Source organism: Poeciliopsis prolifica, unplaced genomic scaffold (assembly GCF_027474105.1).
Source record: "Poeciliopsis prolifica strain line A6 unplaced genomic scaffold, Auburn_PproV2 SCAFFOLD008, whole genome shotgun sequence".
Classification (NCBI taxonomy): Eukaryota; Metazoa; Chordata; class Actinopteri; order Cyprinodontiformes; family Poeciliidae; genus Poeciliopsis; species Poeciliopsis prolifica.
In genome coordinates, this window is record NW_026562383.1 from 12,107,778 (window position 1) to 12,131,108 (window position 23,331).

Below are 23,331 nucleotides of genomic sequence, written 5' to 3' on the forward strand. Positions count from 1 at the left end.
CAGTGTGACTCGCTGCCATCGCGTGAGCGGTGTGTAACAGGTTTGCTACCACCAGCCCGCCTGCATGGTGCAGAGGACTGCTGCCTTGACGTGTGAGTGTGTGAGCCAGATGAGAGGCACAGCCGGCTGCTGGCTCGCAGCAGCGATGCAGTTTAACTGCGAAACACCGCCTCCCTCCTCCACTTTACTCCGCTGCTCTCTCTCTCTCTGGAGCAGCTGTTAGAGGACTTTTACACTAATGCTTCCTGGACCTGGGCATGCGGAGGTAGCATCCAGGTGACATACGTCAGTGCTAAAACACTTTACAGTACACTCCAGAGTGGTATTTCTGAGCAGCACAGCTGTATTTTGCTCCCTACTTCAGTCACCGCATGGATGATAACAAAGAGAATGATTAATTCATAAGGGTTGTGGTTAGCCTGTAATTGGGAGTCATATATCAACGCCTGTGTTTAAGATGAAAATGACTCATACCCAAATTTATATCTAAAATTAATGTCATTCAAGTCTGTTTCTGATATTTTGCAATGTAGTTAAACAATATAAAAATTGGAACAGTTCTGAAAAAAAATATAAATAAATTAATGTAAATAATTTATATTTTATTGAAAATGTGGATCAAGATGAATGAAAGTTATTTATATCCTTCTTCAAAATCAATTGGAAAATCTTCATTTGTTGTCAAACCAGAAAGGCTCCCATAAATGCCTGAATCTTTACACAGACTAATGTTTTAGTTTAATTTTATTTTTACTGACAATGAGAGGACTACATCTGATTTAACAGTGGCACAGTTAATCGCTCTGTTGTCTTGAAGCAAGAAGGCCTGAGGTTTGAATCCCATCCTGTGGCTTTTCAGCATGTCATTTGCCGTGTGTGTCTGCAGGCATCGCCACTGGTGATGGTGAGGTAATGGAGATAGAAGGCGTTTATTGTCTGCCGTATTTGGTGAAGTGAATTCAAGAGCAGCGGCGGCTCACGGGGGTTGGTGAGTTGTTGGTTTGAACCTCTGCTCTGTCCATCTTTGCCTTGTTGGTTTTGGGCAAGACACTTCACCCGCTTTGGCTGCTGATAGTGTTCTGAAGGCCCAGTGACACCGATTGCGTACCACTGTCAGTGTGTGAATGTGTGCATGGATGAGTGAACGACTAATTGTAGCGTAAAGCACTTTGGAGTCCTCGGACTTGATAAAGCGATGTACAAGGACAGATTATTTCCTGCTGTAACTATCAGCCAAAGAGGTTATTTTGCACCATCTTACCAGAGCACATATTTTTTCACATGGTTGCTGAGTCCTCTACATGGCTTGTGGGAAATTGCTAGTTAGACCTATAACTTTCTTTTAACAACACCTCTGTTCTTGCTGCTCCACTTTAACAGCCAGATTACTGCAGTGTTTAATGCAGTGCATGACTAATCGGTGGGCGACTGTGGTTGTGTGGCAGAGTTGTCGTCTTGCAATCGGAAGGTTGTAGGTTTGATTCCAGCTTCCTCCTGCCACATGTCGATGTACCACTGGGCAAGGCACTTAACCGCAAATTGCCTACAGGTCTGTGTATAAATAGGTGAATGTGACTCTTTGAGTGGTCAAAATGACTGGAAAAGTGCTATATAAGTTCAGTCCATTCCATTTACCATTTTAATCGCCGTAGTAGCTAAAATCCACCAACATGGGATTCCTTACACAAATCTAAATCCACTTATTTCTACCTATTACGGTAGTATAAATATACACCTTAATATGCATTAATACTCACAGTCAAAACCATTTTAGTATTACATCACACGCCAATGTAAACTGAAAATTTGTCATCATTGACAAAAATTGTTTTGTTGTGGTGGAATCATATACCACTGCTTACATTTAGGTCACCAGAAAAGTCTGAATGTCTCTGCTGCACTTCACCATCATCACTGGGAGAAGTGGTTTCAGTATTTTGTACAATCAAGTTGGAGTACATTAATCTGGCTGAATTTAAGTGATGTAAAAATCTGAATATTTTCTTCCATTGATAAGAATGGAAGAAAGGGGTTCCCTTCATTCTCAGAAAGGCCCTTCACTCTCGTTCTTCCGGTTAAAAAGCAGCTTTAGAGAGACTGAATATTCTTTATCTCTCATTTCAGATATTACTGACAGAGGAACGCAATGAACATGTTATGAAAAAGCAACATCATGATTACTGCACAGTAGAGTTGTTTCCAGATCAAAAAGTGTTATAAATCACCTAGAGAGAGATAAACAATGAAAAAAAATATCAAACTGTCGATAAACAAAGGCACAGAGCCCAGATAAAATGTGGTATATATTGGTGTTCAGGATCTTGTTAATTCATGCATGTACTCTATATTTGTTGAATGAAGCTCTCCTGAATCATTTGCAGACTGTGCACCATTAACAACAATTAAACACAATTTAAATGAAAGAAAATATATAAATCTTTGCTTTCAATACTTTAGAAAAGTGACGTTCAGTCCTCATATTGAGAGACTTTCTGCTCGCAAGCACTTCAAAAAAGTAATCTTAAAACCACTTCACTTACTTGTCAAAAAAGCTATTTTTGAATGAAAAGGTGCATGCATGCCTGCAGAAGCCCTTTTCAGAAACCTCAAAGCTCACACATGAAGCCTTACTACACTCTTGAACCTCTGTGATCCTTTAATGGATGAAAGATCATATTCCTTGAAGACCAAAGGCATATTAGGGGTGAAGAGATTAACCAGTTTCTCAGGACAGGCTGCAGTTGATTAGCTCTTGGAAAAGCAACAAATGGAGAGTCAGACCAGGGACCAGAGGACAGCCGGAGCTGAGAAACCTCTTAGACTCAAGTATGCTATCAGAAACTGCATTTCATTCCTATTTTGTGTGATTATTTTGGGCCTATATTGTATGAGGATAATGAGTTTCACCAACTTCATTTACGTCGTAGTGAAACAGACAGAGTTAAGGTGCGGAGCAAAGTATTTGAAACACTTGATTTTTTTTATTTTTGTTTTACATTTTGTCATGTTACAGACAAAACTTCAATGTATTTATATGGGTTTTATGTGGTCAATAAACACAACATTGTGTTTATTTGTAAAAGAGAAGTAACATTATCCATCACTTTTTCCATTTTCTTATAAAAAAACTAAAAACTAAAAACTGAGTCAATGCAAACTTTCACTACAATTGTATGTTATGTTTAGGGTAACTAATGTGCATTAAAGATGCATTTCTTTTACATTAATAATTTTGTGTACAGTATAGAACGTTTTTTTTTTAATTCTCTTCAAAAGAGATTTGATGTTACACCCACACAGATGATAGTAAACAGCAAAATTTACTTTTTATGGCTTTCTTTCAGCAAGGAAAGTTTTATTCTCGCCACTTATTTAGTCATGTTTTAATAGTAGATTCCCTCCAGGCAGGCTCTTTCCTCTGAGCTGTGGATGTCAGCAGTTCTTCTTGGGGACATTGTTTATGAACTAATCCCACTTTAAATTTCACCACCACTCGATATCTTGCCTGTCTGGTCTTCTCCTTTGCCTTCCAAATTCTGATGTTGATTCCCAAATTTTCCCTAAAAAACCTTTGGGGCCTTACAGCTGGATTTACACCAAGTCTTTACTAACAGGTGCACTCTGTGTACCATCTAGAGTAATTGGTAGAACCAGATTTATTTTAGTAGTTTCACATTGAAAAAGGTCGAATACAAAAGCGAGGTACATCTGTGATAATTTTATTTGTAAAAATGTTCAAAAACCATGTTTTGTTTTTGTTCCAGATCACAATGCATTTTGTGCTGATTTACTACATATGGTTGAAAACATCTGATTTTGAAGACATTTACAACTAAATCTCTGACTTATCATTTCTCTCGGTATTGTGGCATTTAGCAGAGAGAAATAAATTGAATTTTAACTGACCTAAAACAAGAGAAGTTTGGTCTGATTTAACTTCATACAGTGGAAAAAAAGTTTCATGTGTCTTCTTAAGCTTCTCATTTTGACTGCACAAACACCAAGAAATAGATTCATGTAGAGTTTTTGAGCTAACATGTTCATAGCTGATCAAATGTAAAAAAAAAAAAAAAAAAACATAAGTATGAATACTTTTAAAAGGTATTTTAATCCTGTTCTGTCAGTTCCAAATGTGGATTCAAGCACTTAATTAATGTATCTGTTCACACAGGCATTGTTTGGCTTCAAAGTCTATAATCTTGTAAAGGACTCCTCCAGGAAAGAAGACATTTGGTTGGGTAACAGATGAAACAGTTGTTGAGCTGCAGCTTGGTCTTGGCAGGGCAACAAGTGGAAGGACATAAAGTATAATGATTATATTGTATTATTACATAGGAATGAGATTGGATTGAAACTCAGACACATTACCAAGCTGAGGTTAATAAAGTTTACTAGCTTCCTACTAAGCCAGGCAGAGAACCATCTGCAGGGCCCCTGGACAGTCGAAATGTTTGAGGGAACTTACATCATCAAATATTATGAAAACAAAGTCAGAGTATAAAATGACGCTGCAAGGGGAATGCTTTGTTATTGTTCTCTTATCGAACAGGACAATGATAAGACATTTTCTTGTCTTAACACTTAAGACAAGAGCATTCATTTGTTATTTCATCCCTATGTTTTGCTGTGTTACAAAGACCTTTTAATCCGTTTTGCGCATCATCACCATGTACCCCATGCACCACCGCCTGTCTATTTTTAATGTCAAGTTACTCAATTTTAGGTCAGTCTGTGGTCTGCATGATGCATGAGCTGTGGGGGGAATCATCAAATAAAATCTGAACATCGCGAATTAACCGACCTGTAATTATCATTTGTCCTTGAGCCAGATGCGGACAAAGTTAAGGAGACATTTGGATGGATTTTATACTTCTAAATACGAGAGCCAGTCAGGACGCTGTGTACTCACTGTTTCCTCTGGGCTGCTTTTTGCTCTTTTATTCCAGTCTCCTCTTCAAGTTTGGGGATTCAAAAAGCGTCAGCTGCGTCCCTCCATTGCGCCTCAGCGGAATGTTGACTGGAATAAAAAGAGGCGCACAGCTACAGGTTGCAGCGCTCACTTACAAAATATAACGCGATCCGGCAGCTTGTGGCCCCCGGTGGTGACACAAAACTCCACTGAGGGAGGAATATTAGCAGATCCCAGAGGCTGCCCTGTCACTGATGCGCAATCCATAAATACTGCCGCGCCAAAGTTATCAGAAAGGCGCGTAAAAATCACCGGCTTTGCGCCTCCGGAGCGGCGCACATCTGTTGGCTGGCTGGGACTGAGAGCGCGGCGGCATGAGTCTACAAAACTATGCGATAAGACGCTACAGTCTCCTCATCCGCGCCTGTTGAGGTGGGAGGAAGACAGCGGGGTACCGGGTGTCGTGTCCGTGATGCAATGCGGGTACAGTCAGAGCTTTGGCCCGCAGTCGTCTTCTCCCTGTGTGTGCAGAGATCCTTTCGCTCCGCTCGTTATCTGCGGAGGCGCGGGGCACATTCGTCTTAATTAACAGCAGCCGGGATTGTCTGCAGGAATATGAGTAAGAAGAAGAGAACATCTGTATCTGGCTCATGGTGCGCCTTTCCCTGCGTGTCACAGCCCAGATGCACTATTAACGGTCCGAATTGGGCGTCATGCGTCTTAATAAGGGGCAAAAAAAAAAAAAAAGAAAGGAATGGCGCAAGAAGCACGGGCTCAGTTACTGTCCAGGAAGCGAATGAACAAGTGTGTCTGGAGATTAGGATAGATGTGCATCATGTTTTATTTATTTTATTTTATTTTTGCATTCATGTCACTGACAGTCTTTATGCACCCCGTCTACATAGCAATTGAATTGGAGTCTCTGCATCTTCCAGCTGCGACCTGAAGCCTTTAACACCCAAAGTATGATTGCATGTTTCCAGCTGGGTGAAGATTCACATTGCGATCAATCCTGCGAGGCTGGATACTAAACGAGCTTTGGAGGACTGTGAGGTCACCTTGTCCGATCTGCAAAGACATAGCTGGAAAAATGACAGTTTTTAACGGGAATTTAATGAGTCACGCAGTGTGAAGGTTGTTGGTTCGAATCCCGGCCTGGTTGGCTTTCTACATGGAGTTTTCATGTTCTTCCTGTCCATGTGCGGGTTCTCTCCGGGTACCCTGGCCTCCTCCCAGAGTTCAGAAACATGGCTGTTATGTTGATTAACCTCTCTAAATTGTGGCTTTGGTAGAAACACAAACATTTTTTCGCCTCTTCTGCAACTCATTCAGATGCAGAACATCTCCACAAAAATTGGTGCTCCCACCAACATTTAACCTTTATGGTTCAATGTCACTGCTGTAGAAATACTTCCCCACATAACGATGCTGCCCCCACCATGTCTCAAAAAGTCCAGTTTGAATGCAATATGTTACTTTTAGCTTTCTTGTGTAAAATTTTATGTCAAAATGTCTTACACTGTGTAGTCAGGTAAATAAACCATATATATAAAAAAGAATATGTCACACAACCACATGCTCATTGTTGCAGATGGGTGTATTTTACACAAACAAGTGATTTTTTCTTGTTTTAGGGGATGCAGAATCTTGACAAACCACTAAATATTCCCCAGCTGTTCTGAGAAGATTGTGTGGCAGCTATGTGAATGTCAGTAACCATTCTGTTTCCTGAAGATCAAACAGGAAAATATTCAAAGCTAAATGCCATTTTACAGTCCCCAACATTCAGTCAGTGAAAGTTGGAGAGCGTTGTCCTCTTAGTCCAGATAACACTCGCACTTCCCACTACCAAATGAGAAGGTGGGAAATCAAGTGGTGGGAGGACAAAAGGGACACACAGCTCCTCTTTATGAGACATCACAGTTGACTCAGAACAATTTTTTACCTGATAAATCACTTAATGAAACTAATGTGAGCTCATCGGAAGCAGCACGGCAGGGGCACGGTTTTAAGCATTGAGTGCACTTTGAGTATTTTTAATGAACTTGTAATAAGGCTGACTTTTGGATCTGCAGATTGTTGATATCTAGCACTCCTGCCGCTCTGTCTGCTACATCCTCTGAGTTTTGGGAAACTGAGGCCGAACCTGTAGAGTTTCTGTGCAACAGAGCTGCCAGAATGGCTATGAATATTGTAGCATCTCTTCTGTAAAGATCATCATCTTTTTGCTTTCAGACAACTCCTTACAAAGTTTTGTTTGCTCCTAGGAAGACTTCAAGAAAGCTGTTTATTTACACATGACATCTGTTTATCTGGCTTCTCCCTTCTCGCCTCTGTAGTTGCTGAGTGAGTGTTCTGGCTCCAGAAATATTCCCACACCAATTCAAACATCCTGTAGTGCACCATGGAAAAAAAAACAAAACGGTATTGGCTCATAAAAGCACTAACTGTTTGTACATTTGTACACTATTTGAGTGATAACATTCTCATCTCGTCTCCTCCAGCACCAGGAAAAGAGAGGAGACAGCCTATATTCTCACTGACAGTGTGAGGGTCAAACGCGACCCAATAGAAAAAAGGATGTGGGACTTTGATAGCAAACAGTAGACAAAATTAACATTGACTACCTACTCATAGTTGCACAGCTTCAAATGAGTGTAACAGGATGCAGTCGCTGTAACAAACAGCATGTAAACAGCCTCATAAGGGTAAGCACCAATTTGCTGGTCAAATGAACTTCATTTGCCATCAAATTAACTCCTGTCTTAAACTTTAAATCCTTGGGGTTTTCCTCTTACACATGCTGTTTTTGTCACTTTCACACCACGCCTCACAACACGCGCTGTGTACTGATTAAAATTAATAAATACTAAGCAGACACATTTTCATGAGTTTTTCTCTAATTGGTTGGCTTTGGATTCAAATGTGTTGTTAGCTTCCTCTGCTGGGAGGCATCCTGGATTCTCAAAAATCCTTTCAATGCTTTTGGGAATGTCTGAGTTTTGTGACTCAAAGCGCTGTTCTTTTTCAACAAGAAGGAGATGACAGTGCACATTTTTATGCAGCGAGAATCCTTTTGATAAGTCTCCATGCATGTGTTATCTTGTTGACTTAATGCGTCCAATTTTGTATTAGCAGTATGGACATTTTTCAATAAGTGCTGCAATTAACAAATCGAATAAATCCATTTTATTAAGGTTGTTGATAAACTTGCCATGTTTATTTTGGACTGTAACATGTAAATGTAGGATTAAAAAGGTGTAAAAGCAGAATATACAAAAGCTCAAAATTACACAATGTCTACCACCGTGTGACTGTCCTATACATGAAGGAAATAAACTTGTCATGTTTATTTTGGACTGTATTTTGGTCAGTCACATGTTAGACATAGTGTAATTTTGAACTTTTGTATATTCTGTTTAAAACACCTTTTATCCTATATTTTATCAATTTTATTGTGCTTGGATTTATTCGGTTATGAAAAAGAAAGCATAGTGATTAAACAGAAGGCAGATTTTTTTCCTAAATTAAATGCACCCTTTTCAGATTTGAAACAGCTCTTTTGCCAATTGTTTGGTTTATCCTTTGAGAGAAATGTATGACCTCTAAATTTTTTGCAGGTTTTGTTGTGGGTCAGGCAGGTCTATACCGTTCCATCACCATGTTCCTGGTGGCCTACTTTATCATCACAATGACTGTTCTGTCCATTTGTGCCATCTCCACTAATGGGGCTTTAGAGGCTGGTGGTGCCTTCTGCATCCTTTTAAAGCTGACACAGTTGACCGCCTTTGCTTTAAAACCTCACTTGGGCGTTGGTGATGAGGCTTTGTTAAGAGGTGATAAAGTGTCTTTGCTTTCTGGCATGTTTTTTCTTGCTGATGTCTGTGGCTGCGCTCTGTTTGTTCTGGGCTTGGTAGAAACAATCATGTTTACCTTTGGAGTACTAGAAGGTAAAGTTAATTTAACATTTTGAAACATTCTTGATGTGTTGCACATACTTAAAGCCTTCTCTCACTTTTTGTCAGAGAACACTGCAGCTTTTACAGGTTCTCATCAAATGTTGCCATCTGGATACTGCTGCCTGCTGTATGACACTATCCTCCTCTTGGTGTGCTTTGTAGTCTGTTTGGTAAGATTTTTTATTTTCTTTACATGAACCATTGAGATATGCGAGGGTTGTAATTTATTTGTATGCTGCTTACAAACAATATGTTTATTAAAGGGGTAATGATGGTGATAAGAGAAAAAATTGCAGCTAAATTAACGTCACCACATACCTTGAGCTGCTGCACTGATCACAGTTCAACTGGTACCTTTTTTATTTCATTTCAAAATTGCAGGAAAAAAGTAGCAGAAAGCTGTGCTTGTTTAACATTGACCTCAGTGCATTGTGTTGTAAAACCTCTGCATTGCGGCTAAAAAAAAAAGTAACTTGTGATGATTTAATTAAAATGCAGTGGAAACAAATCCATCACAAAGGGAAAGCAAATATAGATGGTACATTTCAGAGGCTATTGTGCACCTTGTTAGAAAAGCAGAGGACATGCGTAACATGGAAAAGCTACATAAAGCTCCCTGAAAGAAAGTTTTCACATCTTTTAAGCAAATTCCAGTGCAGTGAAACAGCATCATGTGAAAGGAGTTTTGCAGTTTACCATTTATGATAATTATACATGTCAACATCTATGCAGTAAATGCCAATGTTGCTTAATTACACTGGCTTGTTTTTACAGTCATAAATGTTTTACATTTATGCCAAAGCTACCTTTATCATTTCTATCATCGTCCTTACCGTTCTGGCTTCAATCTTCATTAGCTTTTTCACTGTTGGGCCCCTTGGTGATTCTATTCTAGCCTCTGGCTCCGCACATCGAAGGGAAACCTATTCTGTAAGTGCCACAAAAGTTTGCAAACTTATTTTGATAGCTGATGTGTACATTTAACACATCTCAGAAATTGTCTTTTTTTAATAAAATAAATCTCTGACCTATTTTTACCCTTTAAAGCTAATTACACGGTTGACTACACCACCGGCAACATGATGAGTTTTGCCCCACTGTATGCAGTCTTGTTCAACAGCTGCACTGGAATCATAGCAAGCTCCAACGTGTCGAGTTTTTTAATGTTTAAAAGTGCAGATGCCTCCTCTCAAAAACTACTGTCTTTCTCAGCAACCGGATTTTATGTTATTTAAAAGAAATATATAAAGCAGCTCCAGTGCAGGAATTGGATGCTACGTTTATGACAAAGCTTGTTTTTTTTTTGTTTTGTTTTTTTGTTTAAATTGTTTTCAACACTTTAGCTGAAAAATGAAACTACTGTAACTTTTTCATCAGCCAGTTTAAGTTAAACACTCACTTATGCAATTCAGAACTTCTTGGTCCACTCAAAATGTTGTTCTGACTGATTAGACTTGAAAGCTGAAGATCTCATCCACACAGCTGAGGAGTTTTAATGTCCTTAAGGCTCAATATTTAGAGAAGAATTACTTGTGATTCTTTGATTGGTGCCTATTAATCAGTGAAATGGGAGCTTATTTCCTCATGAAACAAGGTGGAAATTATTACTACAGTCCCAAATGAATCATTTAATTTAACACTCATCTCCCATTTTGACAATTATCTTAACACAGATCCTGTTGCATTTATACCAGGGTATAAGTGTTGCGCCCCAATAAAATTCCAAATCACATTTCAGAAGTTGATAGGTAATTTCTATGCCTAAACAATTCAGAAAATGAATTTGTTGTTTAACACAGTAGATAACCAGGAAGATATATCTTAAAAACATCAAAACAAAATGGCTGCAATAAAGAATTGCAAGTGAAAATTATGCAGCTGGGGGACATCAATGTATGGCCTCCCATGGTGACAGTTGGTATCTACTCCTCCGCCATGTCTGCTGCAATGAGTAACCTCATAGGAGCTTCCAGGATCCTGAATGCTCTGGCCAAAGATAACTTGCTGGGTGAGAATATAAAAAAAATGTTCTGCTGTTAATTGCATGCAGAGTTTTTTGGACCCTTAGAGAGTTTAAGGTCTTATTATACACAAGATATAATGTCTTAACAAGTAAGATGTTATGTCCTGATGTATCTGTAGTTTGTGAATTAAATTAATCCGTAAGCGGTAGAAATGAAGGAATCAACTAATGAGCTCATATAGATCAAATGAGGTGATTAAAGCAGGTTGATTCTGCTCAAGTTATTCACTGATCGTTTAGTTTATCTAATTAGACTTCTCTTGTGTGCTTGTCTAAGCATTTTAATATTCACCCATCTGTTTAAAATTGGCATTGCTCCTTATTGTGACAAAATGTCACTTGTTACTGATTTTCATGGTGGAGGCATTTTAATGAGGAAGGCATCGTTTGTCAGCAGATGGCTTGCTCTGTTCACTTAGAAGGAAAAAACCTTTTCCATTGTTTGTTCAGCTTCACGAGTGCATGATGACTCAGTTGTTTGTGATTTTTTAGATGATGAGCAATATGAGAGATTTTCCTAATGTTCCACATTTGGCACCGGGAAGGAGAACATCTCACAGTGGAACCCTCAGGTTTCTGAACTTATCTCCTGGTTTCTTGTCCAGGTAAATCTTTAGCTTATGGTGTAATGGTTTAAGAATGAATCCCATTTACCAATCCATATAGTATTTTCTTACAAAGGTGGACATCTCTACTTCAAGGGAACATTTTTGATTATTGATGAGAATTGTTTTAGTTATCTCTTATAGCGGTTCATAAGTTCTGTAAAACATGGAGTACACAAGTTTTTAAATAATTGACCACCCTTGATATGGCCCTGCTTTTTGTGTGTTTGTGGCAGATGGTAGGGCTTCTTAACCGTTTTCATGGTGCAGGCCATCTGTTGAAGAACAACAGGGATTTCTAACCTTTAAAAAGATGCATATCACAGACCCCACTCTATGATTGTGTTGGTCTATCACTACATGACTCAGTTGCTGTCATTCCCAGTTGCCTCCATTTTGTTATAATATTGATAACGGTTGGCTGTAAAATATTTGGTAGCAAGGGCATTTCTAAACTGACTGGATATGTTCATGCAGTATCATATTCCTACACCTCATTAGAATGAAGTTTCAGAAAGTGACCCATTCTTTTATAAATATGTTCAGAATCAGTCTGCATGGCTTTGTGCCGGATTTTATACACATATGACAATTAACGTATTTGGAATACCTGAATTCAGTGAACTGGATAAGTACAAGAAGTTTTTTCTATGTTGCACTTTATCAGCAACAAGTCAGTTCAAATGTAACAAGTAGTATTGGTATTTGCCTTGTCATGATGGAATAAATCTTGAAGTACTTCAAAGCATTTAACTATTAAAGCCTGGAAATGTGTTTCAGAGAATCAGGTAAATGTGTTCTCTTCTTCTCATTGATCGTAATGGATGACTGAAACATTAGATGCGGTAGTTTGTTTGGTGGTGGCTGTCTTGAAGTAAACATAAAACATTATTTCAGATTAATCTTATCATCTAACCACTCAGAGAAAACTAAATGTTTGCATCATCTTCAGTTTCATTTAAGCAAATGTCTTAATATTAGGCTGCCATACTATAGTTGGATTTTCCAGCAATGTTGAAGGTATCACATAAACTGAAGTTGTATGTTCACTCCACTAGGTGATGCTATTTGCTGGCAAATTGAACAACATACTTGCCATTGCGACCATCTTCTTCTTGTTGGTGTATGCTGCTGTAAATATGGCCAAATTTCAAGTGCTGGCACTGGAGCCTGCAGTAATTTATCTGTTTTGAGATTTACCTGCCTGAACAGTGTATACATTTTTTTTTTGTTTTTTGTTTTAGACCATCTTTCCATTTCATTGTTTCACATGACACACCTGCACTCTGGGCATCTTTATCCGCCTGGTTATGATGTTCCTTATTAGTTCCATTCATGCTTTTGCCAGCATAGCATTTATGCTGCTCCTCTGGATGTTTATACAGTAATCCACCTGGCGCCCAACAGCATCAGGAGCAACATCAGTAAAACTCTCATCTTCCATCAGGTATCTGTCAATAGTTTCTACTATAAATTAGTAGAGCATTAGACAATAAGTTTTTATGTATTTTACTGGGATTTTATGCTCTGGCTAACACAACGTTCAGTATAAATGTGTAATGAAGAAGTGGTACTTTTTGTCATGAGGGGTACTACAAGCATTTGCTGGTCAGATGAGACCAAATTTTGGACTTTTTGGGCTGTGGGCAAGACCGTGTGGCATAATGTCAACACTGTTACTCACTGAGCACACCATACCCATGGTGAAACATTGGGATGGCAGCATCATGCTGTGAGATATTCCTCTTATTTGAAAAAAAAAATAGATCAGTTTTAATGGGGAAATTGGTAGATACCCAAAAACTTTCAAGCAGAACTATCATGCTAAACATACAGCCATAAAGGATTGGTTTTGGCCAATGTGTATTTACCTGGTAAATGCTCCAGTCAATTTCTAGCTGTAAATTTAATTGAGAATCTATGGCAGGACTTTATTTTCTTCATGACTTTTCATCGTGTCTTAGTTTGAACTCCAGTGTTCCCCAAAGAAAGGGTTAAAACCTTCACTCTCTAGACATGCACACTTGGTGGTGTTGGACTAAAGGACTCTGGAGAGTGAACATGGCGCATTCAAATATTTGTGATATTGTTTTAAAAGCCAGTTTCTTCTACTTCACAATTGGGTGCTACCTTTTGCTCTATGGCCATTAAAAAAATCCTAATATAATACTTTGAGCTTTGTAGCTGCAACTTAAAATCTGAAAGTTCAAGGAGCATAGATCATTTTTCAAGACCATGTTAATGTAAACATCAAGGTAAATTGGTTATGTTTTTAGGTTCGTAAGTACTTGTTGCTTCTGGAAGGACCATGTGAAGTTCTGGAGGCTGATGGTAGCAAGTTTCGTCACTTTTATCAACGACCTGAAGAAAAGTGGCCTGTATGTCCTGGGACATGTGAAGCTAACACTGCTTGGTAAGTGTATATCAAAAAGCTACAGCACTCCTGAGAAGTGGATATTTCACACTTGCAATAATATTGTTTTACAACATGCCAGTGATAATTATGGTCGGGTAAAACTCTGACCTCTCGGTGTCTTGTTTAGAAAGATGAAGCCTTTATTTTCAGCAAATATAGCATTAATGAGTTGGGGTACATCTAAATTCACAAAAGTATGTTGGGTTTGGAGTGACTTGTGTAAATATTTATGAACAATTACTCAGGATAGAAAAATATAGGTTTTCTTCATTAACAATGTCAGCAGGAGAGACAGATCAGTTTGAAAGAGGTACCAAATCATCTTTGGGTCTGTCTGTTCCTAGATATAATTACATAACCATGGTATCATTTCCTGCTGACTAGAAAACTGCAATCATGTTAGAAAATTATATTATTGTATTCCTCATTTGTTTCACAACTGCAGTGATGCAAATTGTACATCCACCAAATTTTTGGTACTCCAACCACCACAATCAAAACATGATTGCCATTTACTGAGAAACTTCTAACGCAGATTGGACACACACATTTTTTGCCGGTAATTAAAGGTCTGTCATTATGCTTCTATCGTTTGTGTCCTTTGTAATTGTGCAGATGGTTTGCCAACTGATCCCTTGCAGAGTTGTTGTAATTCCTGGCTGTCATGTGGATCATGTAAAAATCAAGGCGTTTGTGAACCTAACTGTGGCTGACTCGGTTCGGATGAGATCAAACACTCTTGTACTGGGCTCTTATGATGATTGCACACCTGAAGATGGCCTCACCAGTCAAATTCTCCCATCATTGAGCTTTGGCTCTGATTCAGTGTTGGCAGCCACAGTCTCTGAGTCCTAGAGCTCCTTCAAGCTCCTCCAAGTTTACTGAAGAATCTAAACATCTTCAGGAAGCGGAATACGTGTCTATTATTGCGGAGGTTGTTAAAATGAATGTGGCTCTGGCTCATTAATTCAACCAGTATTGTCAGGAGGAAGTCTTGGGCCCCCAAAGTTCAGTCAGACCATTTGTAGACTCGTGGCCTCTGAACCTTCTTCATCCAGACAGTCACGGATATGTAAACATCTGCTCCCTGTTCCTAATCCAGCTGTCCTGTGTCCTTCATGAAACCTGGGCCTGGAACCAGGCAAAACTTCACCTCTTCCTATGTGTGGAGGAAGGCTGTACACTGCCGGAAGATGAGGAGATGAAGCTCCAGAAGATGCCCAAGGAACTTAGGATATCAGCTCAGGTCCAAAACCGTGGGAGCATGATTCCTTCATGCTCCCACGGCAGCCTTTCAGGCGTGCGTAAATGCTTGTGTTCTCAAAGTTCCTCTTCGGAGCTGCTCTCTCCTGCATTGCTTCTGCCTCCCAAAGCACACTCCCTCACAAAGCTCCTCTACACTAGCAGCAGCAGCAATGGGCAAATTCCTGGTGAAAGTAGGTATTTCACCTGGTATTCTACCTTTAATAAGCTCTCTGCACATGCACAGAGCTTATGTGCAGAAGCACATAAGCTCTGTGCTTCTGCAGAGCTTATCAGGAACATGATTGAGGTGACACGCTGATGGAGTGTTGGAAAGAGGAGCTTATTAAAGAGACAGATGTCTTTCAAGACATTTGAAGTTAAATTTCTTCTAAATCATAATTAATATATAACTTTTAGTTATTTTGATAACTTTTGAGCTATGGAATGACACATAATACTGTTCCACTTAAAATATAAAAAATTCTGAAAATGTTGAAGGACCAAGTAGATTGCATCATGGTTTTCCTGTGATGCCCTTGCTTGTTCTAAATGATCATAGGCCAACGTGCCATGATATTGGACTTGCTCTTTTGCCTAAAATAAACTGTTTAGCTCTAAATGATGTGCTTCTATAGTCACAGTGAATAGAAATACTTTAAGTCATGTTCTGATTACTTTATTCAAAACATTATTCTTATGTGTGTGTGAATGTTCACCTCACTCAACAAACACGGTCTAAATGGCGACGGTCTAAACCCAGCTCACGTTCCCTATTAGTGGGTGAACTATCCAACGCTTGGTGAATTCTGCTTCACATTGATAGGAAGAGCCGACATCGAAGGTGATTAAGGCATTTTGCCAACTGATTAAGCAGAGACATTGGCGGCAAATGCCACGTTTGCTCTGACGAAATTTCCATGAGTTCATTCTGGCTGAGTACCGACACCCACCTACACGTCTCTGACAAACAGCCTGTGGGAAAGAGTGTATCCCCAGATGGCAGCAGGGTTGGCTCAATCTAAGACAAATGGGCATCAAGATGCTATGAACTGCTTAATGTTTTCTTGGTATGTCTCTGTGGCTTGAGATGAACTTTATTTGGAAATAACAAATTGGCAGCTGTTCCCTCGAAGCCTCCGGTTGCTCAGTTCGGATAGATGGATGTCAGCTCTCTCCACCTACTAAACCAACAAGTAGAGAGGGGGAAGAACTGACTCATTTCCGGATGCTGATGAGATGTACTGATAATGGAAAAGCACTTTAATCCTTGTGCATTTTATTGTGGTCTTTTACTAAGCTGGTGCCGTGTTTTTTCTATATATGTATTTTATTTGAGTAGTTCCTGTTTTCAAAGGTGGAACATCACCTCACCACTTAAACTCTGAGAATTTTAAATCACCATTTAACCAACATTTGTTTGTCAGAGTAACCTGTGAAGATGTGTGTGCAAACAATAACCATGTTTTTAACGCACTCCCACTTTAGCTTTATGTGAACTATTCTCTACAAATCATTTAAAATTAACTTGGAGAAGACCTCAAGAGTTTGACCCTCTTTCAAGAAGTTTTTATGTACTTTATTATTTTTGAAGCTGCAATATACAATAAAAATCCTTTATTTATAGCACAAAATTGCAACCAGTTCCTCTTAATGTGAATATTTGTAATGGAGCCACATCTTTAAAGTTCAGACCAGATTAGAGCAAAAACCCACACATGCAAAAAAAATCAAGGCAAATTAGTCCCCAAATTAAATTATCAATGAAATATAAAAATAAAGACATTGTTTGAACCCACTTACAGAACTGTATTAAATGCTTCCATTAACACAGCTTTTTGTCCAACTTTAAGATGCCTTCTCTTCATTAGTTTCTCTACAGAGAAACTAATACATTCATTAATTATGTGTGAGTTCAACCCACTGTGTCTTCCACGCAAGCTCTTCAAATCTTTTGCGTTTGGGGATCTTTTCGATGCGCTCTGATCTTCAGTTCTTTCCATTTTTAGTTGGATCAAAGTCAGGTGATTTGGTCATTCTGGCACAGTTTTAATGTCTTATCTGAATCAAAATAATAGTCTCCTATTAATAGTCTCCTATAATAGATTGTGTTTGGAGCTATTGTCTCAGTTTTATGTGTTTTTTTTTTATTAACAGCTTGTCCAAATAATCTGTTTCTACCTTTAAAACAAGTGTTAGCACGACTTTTTTCCAACAGTCTTTCATCTGCATCAATGATGTGCAAAGAGGCAATTTGCCTCATCTGACTCATACACTTGTTGAGGGCATTACTTGTAATTTTCAACGGATAAAATTGTACATGCTCATTTCAAGACTCACAAAAACTGTTTGACAGTCTGGTTTTTGGACAAATCCTGATTGAAATTTTCCATTTTTCTGCACCAGAAATGTTATGAGGGTAACCATGCTTACAGCTGGTTCACTGTGATTTTCTTCTGGATTATGGCTTTAACACTAACTTCTGAATGGTACATTCAGAAGTTTAGAAATGCATCTGTAATCACTTAATATTTTGAAACATTACGATTTTTGGAAAAATGTTTTTGCTTTGCCAGCCATAAAACTCCAATACTTTCTAGTGACAAACCTAAACTAGCAGATTCCTTTACAAATAGCAAAAAAGCTTTTGAACAGTTTTTTCTGAGGTTTCTTTGTCTTTTTACACATTCATTTCTTGACATTTGATGCATTTTCTGTTATACACTTATTATTTAACCATTAATTTAATCTGAAGACTGATTTGCTTTGATTACTTTTTATGTGTGGGATATCTGGGTTGTTGACATTTGGTGTGAATTTTCTGTGAATGACCTCATTTAAACTAATAAAAAGCTGACATGTTCAATGTGTATTTCACCAGCTATAATTTAAATGAAAATACATATGTGGGCGAAAAAATAACTGCACACCCACAATATTTTCATATTCTCTTGCAATGTTATTAATATTTGGCACATAAGGTGGGTATTTCTATTGCTTTCATGTCAACATGTGAGAAGTTCTCAAAGAGGGTGTGGATGCTGAAGAGTCTGGGGAAAAGGAAGGTTTTTTTCTTCAAAACAAGAGCATACTGGATACTTTCTCTTTGGCACATAGATTCTGGCTGGAGCTGAAACGCTTCTTCTGATCAGTAGTCGGTTCCATCTGTGGCCTGCGTCATGTTTGCACCACAATTTACGTGAATTGTCACCTGCCCACGTATTGCTGAAAAATTCCCTGTTGGAGGGAGAGTGTTCACAGACTGAGGCAAGCCCTATTAGGGGATGCAATGTCCGCCCTCAAAATATCTTAATCAGTTGTTTGTTCCACTACAGCACGGAACAAGAGAGGTGCCGGCATAGCTTCACACATCCAAAAAATGTTGCAATCACAAAGAGTTTCCCATTATCTCAATAGCTGTAAGGTGTCAAGAGATTCCTTCACTGACTGTGGGAGGCTTCAGACATCCTGTTTTCAGCTAAATGGTGTCAAGAAGGACAGAGGACAAGCTGATCCCAAGAGCAGGACAACTCAGAAAAATGGGTTTAAATTTATCTGCATGCTAACAAGCTTAACTTCTACTCATTTTTAGCCATGACTGGACATGAAAAATCCCATATCTGGTGATGTCTTTTAGTTCATTGATTTTGTCTTTCTTATACAATTTTCACTTTTAATATTTTATCATTTTATTTGATGTAGGTTTCCGATAGACCTGCCTGAGTCGTACCTGCTTCAACCTGTTCCGAGAGGCAGGTTTACGTTGCTGTACAATGTGGATGGAGGATAACTTGACAAGGCTGATCGGTTTCTCATTAGCAAGTAGATTTGGCAGGAGCTTAAATGCATCCTGTGATCAACAGACAGACCCATCTGTGGCTTACGTCAATTGTGCACCAGAATTCTACATTTCTCATTTACGTGCATACTCACCAGCCTCCACCTCACTGGCAAACAGGATGTAGGAGGAAATGTGTTTGCAGACGTGGAAGAACTCTATAAGGGGATATTACGACCACACTCAAGCAAGAACTCTGTACTCATTTTTTTAAACAAGAAGGGAATGACAGCCTTTTATGTGCAGAGAATAGCATTACTGTAATCACAAAATCAATCAGTGTCAATTTAATAAAAACATCACAAAATGATGAAATGCTGCAACCCTATTATTAATTATCAGAAAATGTATTAATGAAATAAGAACATTTTTAATATCTGATAAGTTTGTATAATGTATCAAATTAAATTTCACACCTGCAGCACCAAGATGAAACTATGAAACCATTATAATTCTTGCCCCCTATAAATATGTGTACAGTCTTAAAATAAATTCATATCTCTACCAGGGCGTCCAGAGTGCAGCATTATTGACAACAGCTTCCACAGATAAGACCAAACTAAGATTAGGAGAAAATTGTGATACTTTATCCAACTTTCATTCAGGAACTTGCACATTTTTGGAGTGAGAAATTCTTCTGACATTTTATGCTGAAAAATCTTACATTTGAGCTTGAGTCTGACTATTCACTGAGAATATTTCCCCATCCAACTGTGGTCCTTTTACAGGTGAATATATGTTTACAGGCAATGTTCAACATTATTATGCTTGCGAATAAATATTGGGGTGTTGAGTCAGATAACAGGATAAATTCGGTGTTTATTTCGCTGGAAAGAAAGACCGGGAGTTAGCAGACGGTTATCGCAAGGAAGATATGTATATTTAGCCCAGTGGGATATTAGCTCACAATATTAGCCTCTGGGGTCTGTACTAATGACGTTCAAACTGTGGAAATAGCACAAGTGGATGTGAGGGTGGGAGGCAAAGACTGCAGAATGTTTTATCCTGTGGGAGTGTGCAGTAAGCTTCTCTCTTCTACTGCCCACACAACCCCGGTGAGTTATTTGTGGCTCGTTTGCACACACACAGCTTTGGAACTGGTGTGATAATCTATTGTTGTGTGTCCGACTTGTATCTCATTGTGGTTTTGTGACAAGGTCTCCTAAGCAATTAAAGTAGCTCAAATAAGAATAAGTTAATGCTCATTAACTTATTCTGATCTATCCTAAATAGATCAGCACAACTCAAATGACTGCGCTACCTCTTAACATTCCTTCATGCATGTCATCCTTTCATTCAATCCAGGTGTGCAGCTATAACACATGCAGGACAGGCCAGCTGTGTTTGTCTATGTTGGTAAGAAAAAGGCAATTATTTTTTTCTTAATAAAATTAATTATTTTTTTTCTGGCATCACTCCCATTCAATCGCTTTGTGTGGAGAGAGTATGGAGACTTGGTGACTCCCAAAGTGTCATGTCAAGTTAACTTTAGACATGTTTTTCCCTTCTTACTCACTGTGGGACAGGACATATGCCTGGATTAAGAACACAAAAAATGTTCACCTCTAAATCACAATTGAACAACAGCACCAACAATTGCTCCAAAAATGATAGTGAAGTGAGTCAGCACTGAGCATATACTAAATAGTTTATAAAAAAAAGAGTAAGTTGTAATTGAATTGAAAACCAAATCTTCTTCTAAAGGCTTTACCGACAACATTTGGTGGATTCAACTTGTACAATTATAACTGGCTCATTGTTTGTATCCCTCAGTGGGTTATTAAACCAATAATAACCCACTGAGGTGGTTCTGATGATCATAAGAGTCTGTTGTCTTCTTCCACCCCCACATTGCTGGGGATGCCCTCATCTCCATGGAGAATGTGGTTACAGCCTGGTCCACGTACTCCTCCTTTTGCGTCACTCTGACTCTTTTACTTTCATCAAAAAAGGAAGCATTTCCTCTGCATTGTCAAGTTGCTTGCAAGCCATAAATGGGTTACATGGAAATGATCACCCAATGTTCAGTAAGATAATTTTTGTATCTCAATATGATATTTCTCTGTACAAAGCTGGCAGACTTATATTTCACTTTTTACTAGAAAAGTGAAATAACAACACCATCAACTATCTTATGTAATTGAGGTGGACCTCAATAACTGTCATGTGCATCAGAGATGGATTGCTTTTAGATTATGCCCTACATATTGTCACTATTTACCTTTTAAGCTGAATTTGAAGTAGTGGTGAAATTAGAGTAATAACTTTTGCAATTTGATTTGAAACACTGCCAAGAAATAGAAACATCAGTAAAATATTCTATATACCAGAGTGGAAATTTTCACTTACTATAGTCCCTGTAATTCTTAATGTTGCTATTGCACCACACCTATGATTTTTAAAAACATCTATTTCACTATTTCAGACCTGTTTGGCAGCAAAAATCTATATATTTTTCACACATTTTTGAGTAAAATAAGGTTTGAAAAAGCTAAAAAAAAAATCCAGAAAACAGGATGAACGACTTTTGTGTTTATGATGTAAAGCACTTTGAAATGCCTTGCTGCTTAAATGTAAAATAAATTGATAAAGTTTGATTTGATTTATTTTGAGACAATATGTGCAAATATACTATTCTAATAAAAATGTAAAACCTCTATTTCCACATGTCTCCAGTGTAGTACCCAGCTTCACGTGCGCGTCTGTATTTGTTCAACTATGCGTCATTGAACTTTATTTGGCATATGCCCTAAATTCCTTTTTGCGGTGTTTCGCAAGCTCCTCGCGGGCTCGGATTCCCGAACCTTCAAAGTTATTTAAAGCGTCCAAACAGAAACATTTTACATCACTTTTAGTGACACAATACGCCTCCTGAGCATCGCGTGGACCTAGAATATACCACGCTGTGAACAAAGTGCATTATCACTTAAATTAATTTTTACGTAAGAAAGACTATAAATTGGACACGCTTTTCAAAAGACCTCGAGAGATATCACGGTTTTGTTAAGGCAAACCCTTTTTTTGCTTACGCGAATGACTGCGCACAAACAGTCCCCACCACATTGCCATGCACACTCTTGTATAACCTTTTAGATAACAGCCGGTCGCTCTGAGCCGTTATGAGCCAACCCTGGCCACTGCTTCATTCACCGGCTTCTCCGGCGTAGTGATTTGCTCTCTCACACCACGCTGCCATCAGGCGTGGGTTACCATGTGAAAAGCCCGTCACAACCTTATATAAAACGACTGACAGCAGAAAGGACGAATCACGTTGCCGAGCGGTGGCTGCGCAACCAGCCTCCGTCAGCTCGTTGATACGCTGATTGGTCCGAATCACGGAGAGGCGGTGATTGGCTTTCATTCAGACCAATGGGAGAAGAGCAGTAGGAAGTGCTCGAACACAGGCTTGTAATGAGGTCACTGCTTGCGTTGAGGATCCAGGGCAGTGCCTGGACACCGCAGCCGGGGAGAGAAATTTGTGAAAGCAGCCCAGAAGGAGCGGACGGACCAAAATCCTTCTGGAAAGGTGGCTATATCTTCAGAATTTTTTTTTCCACGGAACCATCGCAGAAAATAGAGTTGAAGCCCTCCGTGAGGTTTGTGAAGATTATTATATGTCCGTATGAAATAACGAGTTGGGTATTGCATTATAAGGTCACACCTCAATTAACTGGACGTCTGCCCTCTTGACTGCTGGAAATCCCTGACGGAGTAACCGCTTTACCTGCTGCGGGATGATTCAGCAGCTGGCCGGGGCTTTAAGCGACTTGGCACACGGCGAGTGAAAGCATCCAGAAAAGAAAGTTGAAGCAGTAAAACTGGCGCAGAGTGGCCGAAGCGGTGAGTCCCTTCTGGAGCTCAGTAGATACAAGTGAATAGGTGAACCCTGTGGTGTCAGTGTCACGAAAACGCCGGTACCGAGCCTTATGTAAAGTGTTATGCTGCAGTTGCACATGGCACAAGTTCACATGCCACTCCGATTAGGGAATATGCAGTACGAGGAGCTGAGTAGAAGGAGGCTGGCAGAATGAACCGTTCATTCATTGTAATTACATGAGTGAGAGCACCGTGACTACAACTTTAAAGATGACAGGGCCAGTGCCAAGGGAAGGGTGCTGGGAACTTCTAGTATTATATAATTATGGTATATATGTAACATTTTTTATAATTTTATTATAGTTTGTGGAAATAATTGGGTCATGCATGAATTTTGCAAGTTCTCTCTCTATGGTTACTCCAGTGTCTTTCTCTGATCGAGAAATATGCCTTTATGGTTATTTGGCCTGAGTCCATTCATGAAATTTTGGCCCTGTTTTGTGACTTGGTTGCTGGCGATAGG

The 23,331-nt window shown here is 39.0% G+C and overlaps 1 protein-coding gene and 1 pseudogene across 4 annotated transcripts in view; both read left to right on the top strand.

Moving 5' to 3' along the window:
* Positions 1-64: 64 nt before the first annotated feature.
* Positions 65-15,476, top strand: LOC129361705 (solute carrier family 12 member 9-like; annotated as a pseudogene).
* A 6,954-nt stretch (positions 15,477-22,430) lies between these two features.
* per2 (period circadian clock 2) overlaps positions 22,431-23,331 on the top strand; it is a 29,953-nt gene continuing 29,052 nt past the window's right edge. For 2 of the 4 annotated variants that reach the window (XM_055033018.1, XM_055033019.1), the window contains exon 1: positions 22,436-22,832. The gene's annotated coding sequence lies outside the window, so the exon portion shown is untranslated. Of the gene's footprint in view, positions 22,833-23,331 lie in introns of all 4 variants that reach the window. The other 2 variants (XM_055033017.1, XM_055033016.1) reach the window with 2 other exon arrangements.